This window comes from Schistocerca nitens, chromosome 7 (genome assembly GCF_023898315.1).
Source record: "Schistocerca nitens isolate TAMUIC-IGC-003100 chromosome 7, iqSchNite1.1, whole genome shotgun sequence".
In the NCBI taxonomy this organism is placed as follows: Eukaryota; Metazoa; Arthropoda; class Insecta; order Orthoptera; family Acrididae; genus Schistocerca; species Schistocerca nitens.
In genome coordinates, this window is record NC_064620.1 from 333,044,664 (window position 1) to 333,061,130 (window position 16,467).

Genomic DNA, 16,467 nt, shown 5'->3' on the forward strand with positions numbered 1-16,467 from the left:
CATCGGAGTAGCGCTATGGATGTACGCTGTAACAAAGCTCTCAAACGTAAAATTTTTGATCGTCTCTTATAGCTGGTGAGGTGCTTTTATTCTTTTAATCTGTACCACACTGTTGCAGTCTTCCAACAACATAGTTTATGATGGATAAAACTAAGAGAAAATACAGCTTTTCCGTACAGGTCAGCCAGTGACGACACGCTGGCCGTTTTCGTAACTCAGCTTTACAGAAAGGTCGCAGGCAGTTACCCAAGACGGAGAGAGATCTTAGTTCTCAAGGAAGCGCACAGAGGAGACTTTTTCGACCGTTCCGCTGAAGGCTTCCCTAGGATACAAACGCTATATTCTGCTTATCACCATCAACAGAATACAGCAGCAGCAGCTCGTTGCCTCACCTTCCGACGTACACTTTCAGAGCACCAAGAGCGCACCTTAAACAGAAGTGTAAAAATGGCCTAGGATGCTCTTCGTAAAATAAATACTGTTTCGAAAACTGCGTTTCCAATCCGTCTCCTGACGGAAGTTTACAGTCTGTGTTAATTTCTGGCAGCGACATAGTCTTTAACCCTATCACTGCCATTAGGAGGTGTGCGTCCCACGAGTGGCTATCAGAGAACCATTGAGGACGAGTTGCTCGTTACTCCTTTGTATCAGTTTCACACTAGCAGAGGAAAGCCGGCTAATGGCTTGCAGAATTGTTATAATTACAGCTCCCACATTTAGGTTGCGCTATTTTCAAGTTTTATTGTTAACCATCCCCGCTCCACTCCGCACTGCATTGTCGTATCGAATTAGAAAGCGCCTGCAGACAGGCAACCAAAAGAACAGATTTGCGAAGTGGACTGCTGTCAGGCCTTTCCTGACAATTCTTGCTGCCACCGAATGCACGCACAATTTCACATCGGTGCTTCACTAATGGTGCTCTCAGTGAGAACCTGTAACGTGAGTTAAGAACTTGGAGAGGTGCTCCATCCAGTGACGTGTGTTTGTTTCCTGTATGTCTTGAAGCTTTTGCGCAGTCGCTTCTGTGCCCCGGAGACAAGCCAGTATGTCCCTTTCTTCCTCAAGTTGGAAAATGCTACTGTGGGAAATATTTTTGCAGTACTATTATTGCTTCTAACTACGACATTAACCAAAATAACCATATGTTAATGGCTTTCACTCGGAAAAAAAAGTGACAGAGAAAGAGGACTTGGGAACAGTTCTGAATTTTCTGCATTACGAGGGGCGTTCAATAAGATATGCAACAATTTTTTTTTCTCGGCCAATTTCTGGTAAAAAATTGCGGAATTTGATGTGGGACATTGTGGAATATCCTCGCTTCAGCCCCTTGTAGTTTCATGAAGTTCTGATAGGTGGCGGTGCTATACGTAGCCTCCGAAGTGACGTCTGTAACGAGGCGCATCCAAACACACAACTGTCACTGAGACTCTTTGGCGGAAAACCAGACCATCGCAGACATTTATAGGCGCTTGCGGAATGGATAACTGGCAGTGAACAAAAGCACGATGAGTCGTTGGGTGAGGCGTCTGTCATCATCACAATGTCGTGCAAGCTTGTCCGCTCTCCCGCATGTAGGAAGACTGCTCATAGTTCTGACTCCTGCTAGGTGGGAACGTGCGGACACACTCAGTCGAGGTAATCAAAAAATTACCCTCAAATATCTCGCTGCTCAAGTTGACGTCTCTGTTGGTAATGCAGACACACTCACATACAAGTTGGAGTACTCACAGGTGTGTGCCCGCTGGGTTTCTCGTCGCCTAACAAAGACCATAAAGAACAACGAAGGACCATGCGTGCGAAACTGCTTGCGCGTTACGAGGATGAGCGTCACAATTTTTTTTCGAACATCGGTACATCTTCATCTACATTTATACTCCGCAAGCCACCCAGCGGTGTGTGGCGGAGGGCACTTTACGTGCCACTGTCATTACCTCCCTTTCCTGTTACAGTCGCGTATGGTTCGCGGGAAAAACGACTGCCGAAAGCCTCCGTGAGCGCTCGAATCTCTCTAATTTTACATTCGTGATCTCCTCGGGAAGTATAAGTAGGGGGAAGCAATATATTCGATACCTCATCCAGAAGCGCACCCTCTCGGAACCTGGACAGCAAGCTACACCGCGATGCAAAACGCCTCTCTTGCAGAGTGTGCCACTTGTGTTTGCTAAACATCTCCGTAACGCTATCACGCTTACCAAATAACCCTGTGACGAAACGCGCCGCTCTTCTTTGGATCTTCTCTATCTCCTCTGTCAACTCGACCTGGTACGGATCCCACACTGATGAGCAATACTCAAGTATAGGTCGAACGAGTGTTTTGTAAGCCACCTCCTTTGTTGATGGACTACATTTTCTAAGGACTCTCCCAATGAATCTCAACCTGGCACCCGCCTTACCAACAATTAATTTTATATGATCATTCCACTTCAAATCGTTCCGTACGCATACTCCCAGACATTTTACAGAAGTAACTGCTACCAGTGTTTGTTCCGCTATCATATAATCATACAGTAAAGGATCCTTCTTTCTATGTATTCGCAATACATTACATTTGTCTATGTCAAGGGTCAGTTGCCAGTCCCTGCACCAAGTGCCTATCCGCTGCAGATCTTCCTGCATTTCGCTACAATTTTCTAATGCTGCAACTTCTCTGTATACTACGGCATCATCCGCGAAAAGCCGCATGGAACTTCTGACACTATCTACAGGCGACGAAATACGCGTTCGTCACTTCGAACCGGAAAGAAAACGGCAATACATGGAGTGGTGCCACACCATCTCTCCTCCGAAGAAAAAGTACAACGCTGCACCTCGGCGGGTGAAGTCATGGCGACAGTGTTGTGTGGCACTGAAGGGGCTATTCTCTTTGATGTCTTCCCTCATGGTGCAACGATCAACTCGGAAACGTCTTTGCTATCCCCAAGACATGAATTCAGCGTGTTCGTCGGCGCATAAATGCAAACGAACTCCTACTTCTCCATGACTATGCAAGGCCTCGCACATGTCTGTGCAACAGAAACTAGCTCACTTCACTGGACTGTTCTTCGTTATCCACCCTACAGCCCGGATCTCACACCTTCCGATTTCCATCTGTATGGTCAATGAAGGTCACATTCCTCGGGAACCAGTACGTGGATGATGGGGTGGGTTACAGATGCAGCAAGGCGTTGGCTCCGACGTCGACCAGTGGAGCGGTACCATACGGTCTTAGAGGACCTCGCAGTAAGTTACCTTAAGAACGTCGCACTGAACAGAGATCATGTTGGAAAATAGTTTTGTGGCCAAGAGAGCAGAAACTAATATGGTGTACTGGAATCGTGAATAAAACCAACCTGCTTTAAGGGGAAAAAAAAGGTGTAATGCATTACTTATTGAAGGCCTCTCGTAGCAATTATTCCGCATATTACAATATTAATGAATTTTACCATTTGTTTCACTCACTGTTTGACGTTAGTTTCTGATTACGTGTTTGTCTATCCCCAATCCACGACCCCTTCAAATGTCTTCTTCCGGCAGGTGCCGCCTATCCAACCACTTTCTCCTCTTGGGATTCCGAGTTCTTCCACAGCAGCTTTATATTGAAACTACGCTGAGTTGGTAGAAGTCATTTGATAGCGATACGCACACATACAGATAGTGGTAGTGTCGCGCACGCAAGACATAAAAGGGCAGGGTATTAAGGAACTGCATTTGTACTCAGGTGATCATGTGAAAAGGCGTCAGAAGTGATTATGGCCGCACGATGGATGTTAACAGATCTTGAATGCGAAGTGGTAGTTCGAGCTAGGGAATTCTATACCCGAGATCCATCGTGTCAACAGTGTACCCAAAATACCAGATTTCAGGCATTACCTCTCACCGTGAACAACACAGTGACCAACGGCCTTCACTTAACGATCGAGAGCAGTGCGTTTGTGCAGAGCTGTCAGTGCTAACAGACAAGCAACAATGCGTGAAATAACCGCAGAAATCAATGTGAGACGTATGACGAACGTACCCGTTTGGGCAGTGCGGCGAAATGTGGCGTTAATGGACTTTGGCAGCAGGCGAGCGACGCGAGTGGCTTTGGTAACAGCACGACATCGCCTGCAGTGCCTCTCCTGGGCTCGTGACCATATCGGTTGTAACCTAGATTGGAAAACCGTGGCCTGGTTAGATGAGCCCCGATTTCAGTTCGTAAGAGTTGGTGGTAGGGTTCAAGTGTGGCACAGACCCCACGCAGCCATGGACCCAAGAAGTCACCAAGGTACTGTGCAAGCCAGTGGTAGCTCCATAATGGTGTAATCTGTGTTTACATGGAATGTGCTAGATCCTCTGGTTCAAATGAACCTAATTGATGGGAAATGTTATGGTTGGCTACTAGGAGACCATCTACAGACATTCATGGACTTAATATTTCCAAACAACGATGGAATATTTATGGATAAAAGTGAACTATGTCACCAGACCATAAGTGTTGGCGATTGGTCTGAAGAACATTCTGGACAATTCTGGGACTCTCGCACGTTGAAGGAATGTATTAAAGAGAACAGCACGTTCAGCAAGCGAGTTACCGCCAGCATGAAACGTCACCATGTTGGCAATACGGTCCCATTATTGGTTGCAGAATCTCGTCCGTGTACCGTAGAGCTCGGAAACTGTCCTCAACAACCATGAGAGGTGTACGGTGCCCCGTAAGAGTGACACCCCGGAACACCACTCCACCACCATCTTGTTGCAGATGTGGGACAGAGTGCTGGAGGTGTTCGATGTTACCAAGTTGTCGACGATTGTCAGGGTACAAACAGATGCGAGTTTCGTCCGTAAATAACATCCGACGCCAATCATGGACGTCCATTCTACATGATTTATTGTCCACCTGCTGCGGAATTCATGATGTTGTGGTGTACAACGTGATACTTCCTATGGTTGTCTCGAAAGTTGATCTGCATCGCGCTGTTGTTTCTTACCAGTCTAACGTGATACATGACGTCCAGTAGCCCCCATCAACGCCGAATTCAGTTCCGGAGCACTCGGCCCACAGTTCCTTTGACAAAGTCCTAGATATCGACCATCCTGTACACCAGACGAATGTGGGCGGCCTTTGCGGTGTAAGTCTTAACGCTAATTGTCAACAGGAACCGATTCCATCTCCGCGCCAGTTCACTTTGATTACAGTGCACGCAGCGAGCAAGTTCTCGGTTTGAAAAGTCTTGTGCGCGTAACGCCGTGATGCGGGCCCGATCACTGGTCACGATTCTCCTTTCTGGCATAATGGATGTTGACTCCATTGTCCCACAGACGTCTCTAATGCATCCGTACTGGTGCTCTGCTTTCAAATGAAGTGCTGCGGTGCAATATAGAGTGCGGCGTTCTACCCGTAGCTGGCGCTGATTGTAACTTTGTCAGTGTTTACAAACCTGCCGACTGCTACAGAAACAGTCACAATAGCAACACACCTGCACGGCATGTTAGTGTGATGCAGCACTTTTATTGGTGTTTCTAGCCAACACAGATGTTGAGGAAAGGAAAATTGGCATTTCTTTTTCTTAAAGTTCGCATTCGCAACTAAAATGATATTCAAAAAAATTGTGGTCCAGAGTGAATGTTTAGCCGTGTCCAGAGGAAACACACTCTTGGCAATTGATCGACTCCTGTGAGAAACATTTAGTGCACTAAGTTTGCAAAATGTTTTACTGCGGATAAAGCTCTAAATATGCTGGTCGTCAGAGCGAGTCTTGTGAGCAGAGGAGAGAAGCAATGATATCGGAAAAAGTCAGGTGCAGGTTACAAATCAGTAACTTCATTGCTTAACCAGAATAGATAAGACGGTAGTGGGGACGTATTGAGAAAGGGAAGACACGCAGCGGGAAAACTGAACACAGCTGTGAAAATCTCAAAAGAAGGTTCCAAAACTGTGTATCGTCGTATAGAATGTCCAAATTATCCAATGGAAATCATATGATAAGGCTCCACATAACATAAATCCAGTGAAAACGAAGACACGAGTTGCATTTTAAATAGCCATAGCAGTTTCGACACGAGAGCTCGTCCGCAGAATGTGTGCGAACAGACAGATGTTACACGGTCCCGTGTAGTTTCGTTACGTCAGGCGGTGCAGGCAGCAGGCAGCGTGGGCGCCTAGCGGTTTGGCAGGCAAGAGAAAGCTGTGTACTGCGGTTTAGCGTAGCGCGGCGATTCCCAGCGCGTGGGCGATTCGCGAGCTCAAAGTGGGTCTCCGTCTGGTACGGCGCCTACACACGCCGCTACCCGCGCTTCAAGGACCCCGCCGCTGCAATATAATCTGTCCGGGCCAACTAGCGTAGCGTTTCACTAATGTGCTGCGAGGGTCGCCGCCTTTCCGAGAGGCCTGGCGCCACAGTTCGCAGCCCCAATCCCAACAGCATCAGCATGTAATTCGAGCAAATCGCAGATACGTTGTAGCGTAACGGTGACTGAGATTACTGATTCGTGTGGCCATGGTTGGACATACAATTTTTAAAAGCACGCTATCTGACCAAAGGAAGCGGACACTCCTATGCAATGCGGTATTGAGCACTAGATGTCACGAGAAGCAAGCCCGTCAGTATAATAGCAGGCGGGAAATATTCTCAGCAGAGGAGAAATAACAGCAGAACGTCCAACGTGGCCTAGTCATTGGATGTCATCTGATTAACAATTACCTCAGCGACATTTCTGTCTTTCTAAATTTGCGCAAGTCGAATGCTACTGTTGCGAATGTGAAGTGAAAACTTCAAGGAACAACCATGGCTAAATCAATCCCAAGAAGACCTCATGTACTGAGGGACAGGGATCCTCAAGCATTGCCAAGGGCGGTTGTAGAAAATCGCACGAAATCAGCAGAAGAAATTACTAGTGAGCTCCAAAGTGCCACCGTCAGTTCAGTTACACCAGTGACTGTACGTAATGAGTTAAGATGAATTGTCAAACAGCTCCTCGTAAGCCACACATTTCTGTAGAAAACGTTAACTGACGCTTGAGGTGGTGTGGAGAGCTATTCCATTGGACATTGGATGACTGAAAACGAATGATTTGAAGTGATGATTCACGCTATGCCCTGTGGCAATCCGATGCAAGAGTTTCGGTTTGGGTTTAGCGCATGCCTGAAGAAGGTTTTACCCCATCCTGTGTAATGGGTTGGGTTGTTGGGAAGAGACCAAACAGCGAGGTCATCGGATTAGGGAAGGACGCGGAAGGAAGTCGGCCGTGCCCTTTCAAAGAAACCATCCCGGCATTTGCCTGGAGCGATTTCGGGAAATCACGGAAAACCTAAATCAGGATGGCCGGACGCGGGATTGAACCATCGTCCTCCCGAATGCGGTAACCACTGCACCACCACGCTCGGTCCTGTGTAAAGCCAAGCTGAAGTACGAAGGAGGTTTTGTTATAGCGTAGGGGTATTTTTGGTGGTTATGGCGTGGTGCGCTTGTTACGTTTACGGAAACCTTAATGCAGAAGGATATGAACGCATTCTATAGCACTGTGTACTGATTACAGTAGAGGAATAGTTCAGAGATGATCACTGTGCGAATTCAGCATGAGAATACACCCCGTCATAAAGAAACGTCTGTGAGGTAATGGTTTGTGGACAATAACATTCATGAAATTGGCTCGTCTGCCCAGAGTTCCGACCTGAACCCGATCGAACACATTTAGGTTGCGTCAGAACGTTGAATTTGCTCCAGCGCCCATACTGACTACCTCCTCTGGCGTCGGTTCTTGAGGAAGAATGGGCTGTTATTCCTCCACAAACATTCAGATACCTCAATGAAAACGTCAACAGCAGAGACAATAATGGCAAACTATGTACACACGCCCATTAATGTCCTTTAATAGGTGTCCGGATACTTTTGATCAGCTACTTGATCTTTGGAACTACTAACAAGTACAGTCTTAGACAATAAAACTGACCGCCGGCCGGCCGCCACCGAGACTAAGTCCGAGTCATTCACTTAAGGTGGCCAATAAAACTGACCGCCCCTGACAACTCTAAGTCCGGCCATATGCACAATCTGGCAACACTGTAAGATGCGGAAGTGTTAGGAGGAAGTATTGTCTACTTCCGAGACGTTGTCGGACTATGTGAGCCCGTGGTCTAGTGGCAAGCGTCGTGCGTTCTAAGCTTACAGTCGCCTGTTCGCGTCCAACTGTTTTTTTTTTTTTTTCCACAGTCGGTCTAAAGTTATGAGTCTGACTGAACATCAAAGATAATTCGCTTAACATTCTACCCACCAGCAATAACAAGTATTCCAGAAACAATTCCGCAGGACAGCTCGTGGCTGCGTCGCGATCATAACAGCTTACGCTCGAGCGTTTCCTCGCGCTGCAGCGGCTACCGGCCACCGGCCAGGCGCCACCCGCCGCCTGAAATCCGGCACCGCTCAGGTGAACGCGGCGCGACGCTGTCAGTGTATGTATCAACTGTCATTTTCGAATTTGAAGTTCTAGTTATCATCTTGCAGTTAAGCATTGGATTTTGCATACTTGAGAATCATGAACTACAGTTAAGCATTGTAAAATTGAGTCGCAAGTGGAAATAGGTGTAACATCTGCAACGCAACGTTTACTTTTGGTATAACAGAGGGGTGAATGCAGAGGAGGCAGCTAGAAAGATTTGAATTGTGTGTGGAGCGAGTGCTTTTGGGAAAAATACGCCAGAAAAAGATATTCTTGTTTCAACAAAGATCGTTCTGGCATCAATGATTTTCCACATTAAGCAAGTCTCGACTACTGATATATGTGATAGATTACCATTTTACCATCATGCGACATTTGCATTCAACAGGCAAAGTTCAGAAGTCTGGTGTACGAGTACTACATGCTCTAATTCGAAACAACAAAAATCAACGGAGTGACTATTATTGAACGTCATCAGGTCGCTCATTGAGCATTCGTATGCAGTACTGTAACTGGTGACGTGTTATGATGCCTTTATCATTAACTTCCTAAGAAGAAATGAAAGGCTGAGCCCCTCCAAAAGACATAAACTCGAGCAAAGACTAGTGTGAACATAATATTTTACATCTGATAGCTCCAAAAGTGAGTTTTGGGCTACGAATTCTACCAAAACACAGCTGGAATTTGTTGCCAACAACTGAGACACCTTTCGGTCTCAGCGTAAGAAAATCGAGCAACACAACTACATCACATGTTCTACTGCATGATAACGCACTTCTTGATTTGAGAAACAAAACTATCCAGGAGATTGAAATTAAAGTCGTCTCTCAGGCACTTGTATTGATAGAGAAGTCCTTTCTCAAGCACTTGTCCCTCTCGTCATATATTCGTTAAGCTTTACCTTTCCCGCTCTTGATCGATCAACCGTCGACGCAATTCATTTCTAGACGAAAATACTCTTAAAACTACTCTGGTATAATTATATCGTTGAAACCAGTAGGTTTATACTGGCGTAGAATTTGTAAACAACTTTAGCACTGTCAGATCGTTTTAGATATCGTGAAAGAAAATTCTTTTGCTGATTAATTTCTCATTGATGATTACTGTTGCGTTTAGTAAACTATCGGAAAATCCAATTAAAATATTCACTGTACTAATACAAAATAAATTCAGCTTACTACAGAAACATCACGACGGCAGACTATCTTAATAAAGCATTAAGTATCTGTGAGACGATTGAGCGTATTTTAACACGAATTAGTAGGACATTACCGACTTTTGACTTCGAAAAGACCCGTATTTACTTCATTTCCTGTATCATCCGCTATTATTATGAAAAGTGGCATTTCATAGATATAATTATGTATTCACAACAACAACAAATATGTCGTCATTATGAATTTGGCAGTACCGTAAGGTTTTCGCTCTGACACTAAGGGTTACTGAAAGTAGCAAGGCGCGTTGTCTTACGATTCCCTTATTGCGTTTGTATCTGCCTGCTTGTAGCTCTGCTACAAAAGAATTAAAAATCTGGCTTTCAGCGAGTCTCGAAAGGCGAACGAAAGCAGCTTGCACCTGGTAGCCAAACATGTTTCTTGGGAACAGGCTACTTCCTAAGTGGGAAGACATTCTTTTGTGGTTGAATTGTTGGCAAATGTCAGTCAGACGTGTGCTGTTGGTCTAAGCGTTTCGGTGTGTTGAATTTGCACCAATGATTTTTCTACAGGTTTTTTCTGTCCCAAATAGAGAGTTGAAGCCTCCCATTAGTATTTTCACGTCATCTTGGTAAATTTTGCTCATAGTATTTTCGAGTGTGTTCCACAATTTTTCGACATTTTCGGTGTTTTCCTTATTTTCGATGTTGGTGGGGGCATGTGCATTTATGAGTGTATATTTTTTATAGGGGCTCTGAATGAGCATAGTCATAACTCGATTGTTGATGGGTGTGATTTCTTCGACAGAGTTGTTGATAGATCTGTGTTCGAGAAATGCAATGCCGAGGATTGGTGCGAGTTTCGCTACCTTTTGTTGTATTTTGAAGATGCCATGGTTTCCGTAATGCAAGTTTTAATTGTCAATTAATCGTGGTTCTTGAAGAGCAAGGATGAGAATTTTTTGGCGGACGATTTCTTTTGTGAGATTATTTAGGTTTCTTGTTTGGATCAATGTATCGATGTTTAGTTTTCAAATGAATGTTTTCTGCTTGTAGGGAAATTTACCAGAGATCTTCGATATTCTCTGCCGTGCTAACCTGGACTCCCCAGAGTGCGAAAATCCAACTGCCGCCTATCGGTGGCCAGGTTGTGTACCACCTGGGGTAAAGTTACCTTTGCTTGCATAGTTCATGTTTTCTTGTGTTTCATTGGTTTGGCCTGGGTGATACCAGGACCGGACAGGACCAGAGGGTGTTGAAGCCTTTGGAAGCAAATATTTTCAGCCAAGCTCATTGAGCTAACAGACGGTGACCAGAGTAGCGGTGATTTTCACTCAGATGTGTCTGGATTTTGGGTTCAACGGATTGAGTAGCCGTTCAGGATTGTGTTAGTATTTGGTTCACCACAAGTATTTGATTTCCACGGTACCATCCATATGGGGGAGGGTTTCCTCTATCGGCCACACGGGATTTTTATTATTATTGTCATTATTATGTCATCAGCAAATCCGATATGGTGTATCTTCCCTCCACTGAAATAGATGTGTGTTGTTCGATTCAGTATTTCCATCACATAAACATGGTTTATAATTACGTTACATTGCTGCTAGTAGTCATATTTCTCACTTTTTCTTAGACAGTTGCTAGCTGTTACCCCATCATAGGAATTTATGTGCGCAGCATTGTTGCAATACAGACGTTCAAATTATCCGATTTCTGTAATTTCATTTCGATACAAGATCGTCCTAATCGGATTCAGCCAGTCAGTCTTAATGTGGCTATCCGACTACGACGCTCATCATATGATAGACTGGGTGAACCACATTCTTAATCGGACTGTTGAATCCAGATCACTTATCTATGACAGGGAATGAATTCTTAAACACTGTGCTTATTACAAATACGTTATTTAAATATAAATATATGAACTAACGACATAAAAATGTATTTACAGGAGCAGAGACCCATCCATCATAGTAGAGAAGTGCGAGATTGGTTTCAGGGCCAAGAGAGGATGAAGCTGTAGCCGTTTGTTCCACGATCACCGAACATCAACCAGATAGAGAATATGTGGGCAGAGGTAACAAGGTCATTGCCATGTGTCCCTACAAATGCAAGCGACCTTTGGACGAATATAGAAAACGTATGGTGGGAAGTAAACCATCACGCTACACTGTCGACGACTTAATGAAATCAATTTCCCTACGCCCTCGAGAAATCTAACGTAATGATCGTGGATGGGTTGGTTACTAAAAGTATACTCGTCCACAAAGCCCATGTGGACAGTTATCTGATAATCGGTCAAGCTTTGCTTTGTCGCAGCCCTTTAGCATTCATCAAGTCCATTTACTTTCAGTCCCCTCCTTACAATTCTTGCAGTGCAAGGTAATTGAAAAATCTCATCCACTCGACGCCAACTGAGGAACTGACTGGTGCATGTGTTGTTCAACACACAGTAGTTGTCACCCTCACAGGAATCAATGACTGTTTGTGTGTGTGTGTGTGTTTTTGTGTTAACGTACGATGTGAATCAATACTATTAACATTAGAGAGACAACCAACAATAAATATTGCATCAAATATGACTGTAAAGTATTTTAATGCGATGGGAAGCTACAAACTGAATTTTTACCCATCCCATGTCCTGCGTATTCCGTTAAGTAAGATCTATTAACTCCATAGTATCGTTAGCAGAGACAGTGCGCTCTTGTTGTCGAGGCTCGCGACAAGTGCAGCGATTAGCAGTGCCCAATGCCGCCGCGATTTGTTTATGTTGGCTGAGCGTGGACACTGCAGCAGACGCTTCGCCCTAAACAGAAAGAAATCACCTTGGCTCTGACTCCAGTGAGCGGATATCACTGCCTGCGTGTTCTTATAGTAACCAACGTGAGACTCTACTCACAGGTGCCATGGAGCAATTGCAACGGGTATCATGTCATTAGTCATCAGAATATTAACCAGTGATGAAACGTCCACTCTATTTGAATCCCAAGACAATAGGAACCGTGTCACAAAGGAATGTGAGGTGATATCAAAACTTATCCAACATACAAAAATTAACTGCAGGGCTTTCATGTTTGCAGTAATAGCACACAAGGAAATATTATGTCTTGGAAGCGTATATTTCATTTCCTCTTCTCATATTAACGCCCTTGTTTTAATATGAAGTGAGAAAATAAACACGAAAAACTAAAGTTCCTGAGAAGCATATAAGTCATTTCCTCGTCTCATATCACAACTTTTGTTTTAGTATGAAGTAAAAAAATAAACAGTTTAGAGTTCTGAAGCATAATATGACACCAGATTCTTATCGTAGGCGCTATCGGAAACGCCAAAAGCAGGGAGCTGTCCATTCTTTCGTCCAACAGTCTGTTTCCTTTCATGTATTTATTCCTCCCGCTAGGAGATTATTATTGAAGGACTTGTGGGCATCAAGTTCTTCAGCAGAACAAGCCTTATGTTATTGTGCTAATTACCGTATGGAAAAAATGCAACAAAGACGAGTTCCGCTAGAGCAGTGAGGTTATTTGCACATGTGTGTATTCAGCAATGACTGCCAGCTGCCACAACACTTCACAGAATCCTTGCGGCAGGCAACACAACTGTGCGTGCACTTCAGACTTCATTCAGTGAGACGTCAGGAGATGGATGAAAACGTCAAATTAACGTCGCTTTCCGAGTCGTATTCAATCCAGAATGAGGTGTTATTGCCGGCCGAAGTGGCCGTGCGGTTAAAGGCGCTGCAGTCTGGAACCGCAAGACCGCTACGGTCGCAGGTTCGAATCCTGCCTCGGGCATGGATGTTTGTGATGTCCTTAGGTTAGTTAGGTTTAACTAGTTCTAAGTTCTAGGGGACTAATGACCTCAGCAGTTGAGTCCCATAGTGCTCAGAGCCATTTTTTGAGGTGTTATTAAGGTAGTTCTAGCAATTCCACTTTTATGATTCCCATATGAGTATTTCGATAGCCAAAAGAACCCGTTAGTGTGAAACTATCGGGAACTGCATTATATCAAACTGTAAGAACTTCAGACAATACGTGGACTCTACTCTTCGCTGGGTGACCTATTACTGTTATTTAGCATTCTCTCCGTCCTAGTCAAATGGTTCAAATGGTTCTGAGCACTATTGGACTTAACATCTGTGGTCATCAGTCCCCTAGAACTTAGAACTACTTAAACCTAAGTAACCTAAGGACATCACACACATCCATGCCCGAGTCAGGATTCGAACCTGCGGCCGTAGCAGTCGCGCGGTTCCGGACTGAGCGCCTAGAACCGCTAGACCACCGCGGCCGGCCACGTGCTAGTCGTAATGCAAATGGAACTTCAGAGGCGCTTTCCGCTATTCTTGACAAACATCAGTAACCTGTAATCACTGAGAGTCACAACTGCGTTCTAGGCGCTCAGTCAGGAACCGCGCGACTGCTACGGTCGCAGGTTCGAATCCTGCCTCGGGCATGGATGTGTGTGATGTCCTTAGGTTAGTTAGGTTTAAGTAGTTCTAAGTTCTAGGGGACTTATGACCACAGATGTTGAGTCCCATAGTGCTCAGAGCCATTTGAACCATTTGTCACAACTGCGTGATGATAATGGTTCAGGTTGTCAGTAGTTGTGGTGGTGTTACGTTGTCAAACTGCTTACAGTAACGTTAATGGTGGCGCACATACTTTAGCGCTGACTACCTACTTAAGTAAAGATAGTGTTGTGGCGTCATCGCTTGTCTTTATTTGGCCTCAGCTTGAGTAATCCGATTTAACGAACATGGTACTCCAATCGCGGGCTCCTAATAAAGTATGACTGCAGAGATTATCGTGCGGATATTACATTAATTCTGCAATGAAATGCTTAACAAATCTTACCCTCAGATATGCAGCTGGAATGACTAATTACACAGGTACTCCATGTTGCACTAAGTGATCAGTTCGCTGCAATCCTGCTTGTACTGTTCGTAAATACTCTTATACTTCAGAAATGGTTCTAATGGCTCTGAGCACTATGGGACTTAACTTCTGAGGTTATCAGTCCGCTAGAACTTAGAACTACTTAAACCTAACTAGCCTAAGGACCTCAGACACACCATGTCCGAGACAGGACCCGAACCTGCGACCGTAGCGGTCGCGCGGTTTCAGACTGTAGCGCCCAGAACCGCACGGCCACTCCGGCCGGCTTGCCATATGAACCATTTGAACTGTTTAACACAAAATGACATTAAAAATTTAAGTTATTCACGAGCAGCTAGTTGAGAATATGTGTGAACATTAAATGACACGACGAACCGTCTTGTTCTGCATATGGATTCAAACCCAGCTCATGCAGACTAAGCAAAGATTTCGTGACTGACGGAAACTAACAGTCATTCCTGATTAGGCATACAGAGAGTGATATACCTCGATTTTAGACAGTATCAGTTGGCAAATATCAACTTTAAATTGCATAACGCAAACATTTTTAACAGACGCGAATTCCTACCCAGCATTTTGTCCCTGTTAACGAACTACGAGAGATGTTAAATATTGCTTCTTCACAAGTAACTTACTTGAAATGCCGTGAGGTAAAGCTGTGTGTTGGACACGGATTCGAACCCGGAACCTAATCGGATTGCTATCGAAGCACAGTCAAATGTGACATATCGGAATTTCGCGGCAGTAGCTAGATGTTTTAACTGAAATGACGAGACGAAACATTAATTTTTTCCTTTCCAGGACTCCAACCCGGCACCTATCGCTGTTATATTCTAGAGAAAACGAACGTTAAATATGGGTTTGTTGCACCAGCAGTGACATGTGAGCATGTTTGAACTGAAATAATATGACGAAGAGTTCAGCGCTCACTGGGAATAGAGCCCCACACATATCGTTGTTGACTACACACAAAGAGACGTCAGCTACCGAATTTTTCTCCACCAGCTGCTCAGAATAGCATCTTGAACTTACAGTCATCTCGCAAATAGTTCTGTGTCTCACTGGGAGTTAAAAACGTCAGATATCGTTAGTGTTGACAGCGAATGAAAATACATTAAAAATCGAAATTATTATCCACCAACAGATAGGTGTTCTCATGCTAGAGCTTGATAATACATAATTAAATCTTTAGTGCCGGGCCAGGATTCGATCCCATTCACGCGTAATATGTGAAGGTGTTGAGGAATCTGCAGTTTTGAACAAACAACAAATTGTAGCCGAGCTGTATTGCCACGAAGGGACCAAATTCCGCGTTAAGGGCGGTCTGAGTTGCATTCCCAGTTCAGAACCAATTTTATCGACATACAGAAGCTCAAATAAAAGATGGAATAAGTGTCGTCACTTGAAATAAATAACTAGTATAAGAAAGGTTACTGGTGATAGAGTTTCTACATGTCGCCACTCCAGACTTTATTGTGGTTCAACCTACCGTCTACTTGGTAAAGAAGGAAAATCATCTTTAATGTGAATTTCCAGACCACGCAGCCATTATATCTCCTTCACTTGGTGTAGCCAGGAGAGAATGGAATCTGTCTCTCCCTATCTAAAATCATTGACAGAAGTGGGAATCGAACCCAGACCATAGGTATAACAACCTACCATCCGTCCAACAGACCACGAAATCCTCTTCTCTGCGAGTCATTTTTCTATCATAACGCAGTTGCGCCACACTGGATGAAAATTCTGACACACAGGCTCCCTGTAGTAATTTGCAGCATGTTCAGTAAATTCATTTACGTGGTTGACCGAATCACCATGAACTAGCTGCCTCGCCTACCCAGTGCATACATTCGACTATTTTGTAATCACAGAAATAAAATCACGTAACTGCCACCTACACACAACTGCCAACAGTGTAGGATGCAGAAGTTTAGCTCAAGTGGAAAGGAACACTTCCTATTTATTCTATTGCGCTATCTGTTACTAGAAAACGTCGTTCAGTCCAAAAGAAAAGCTGTA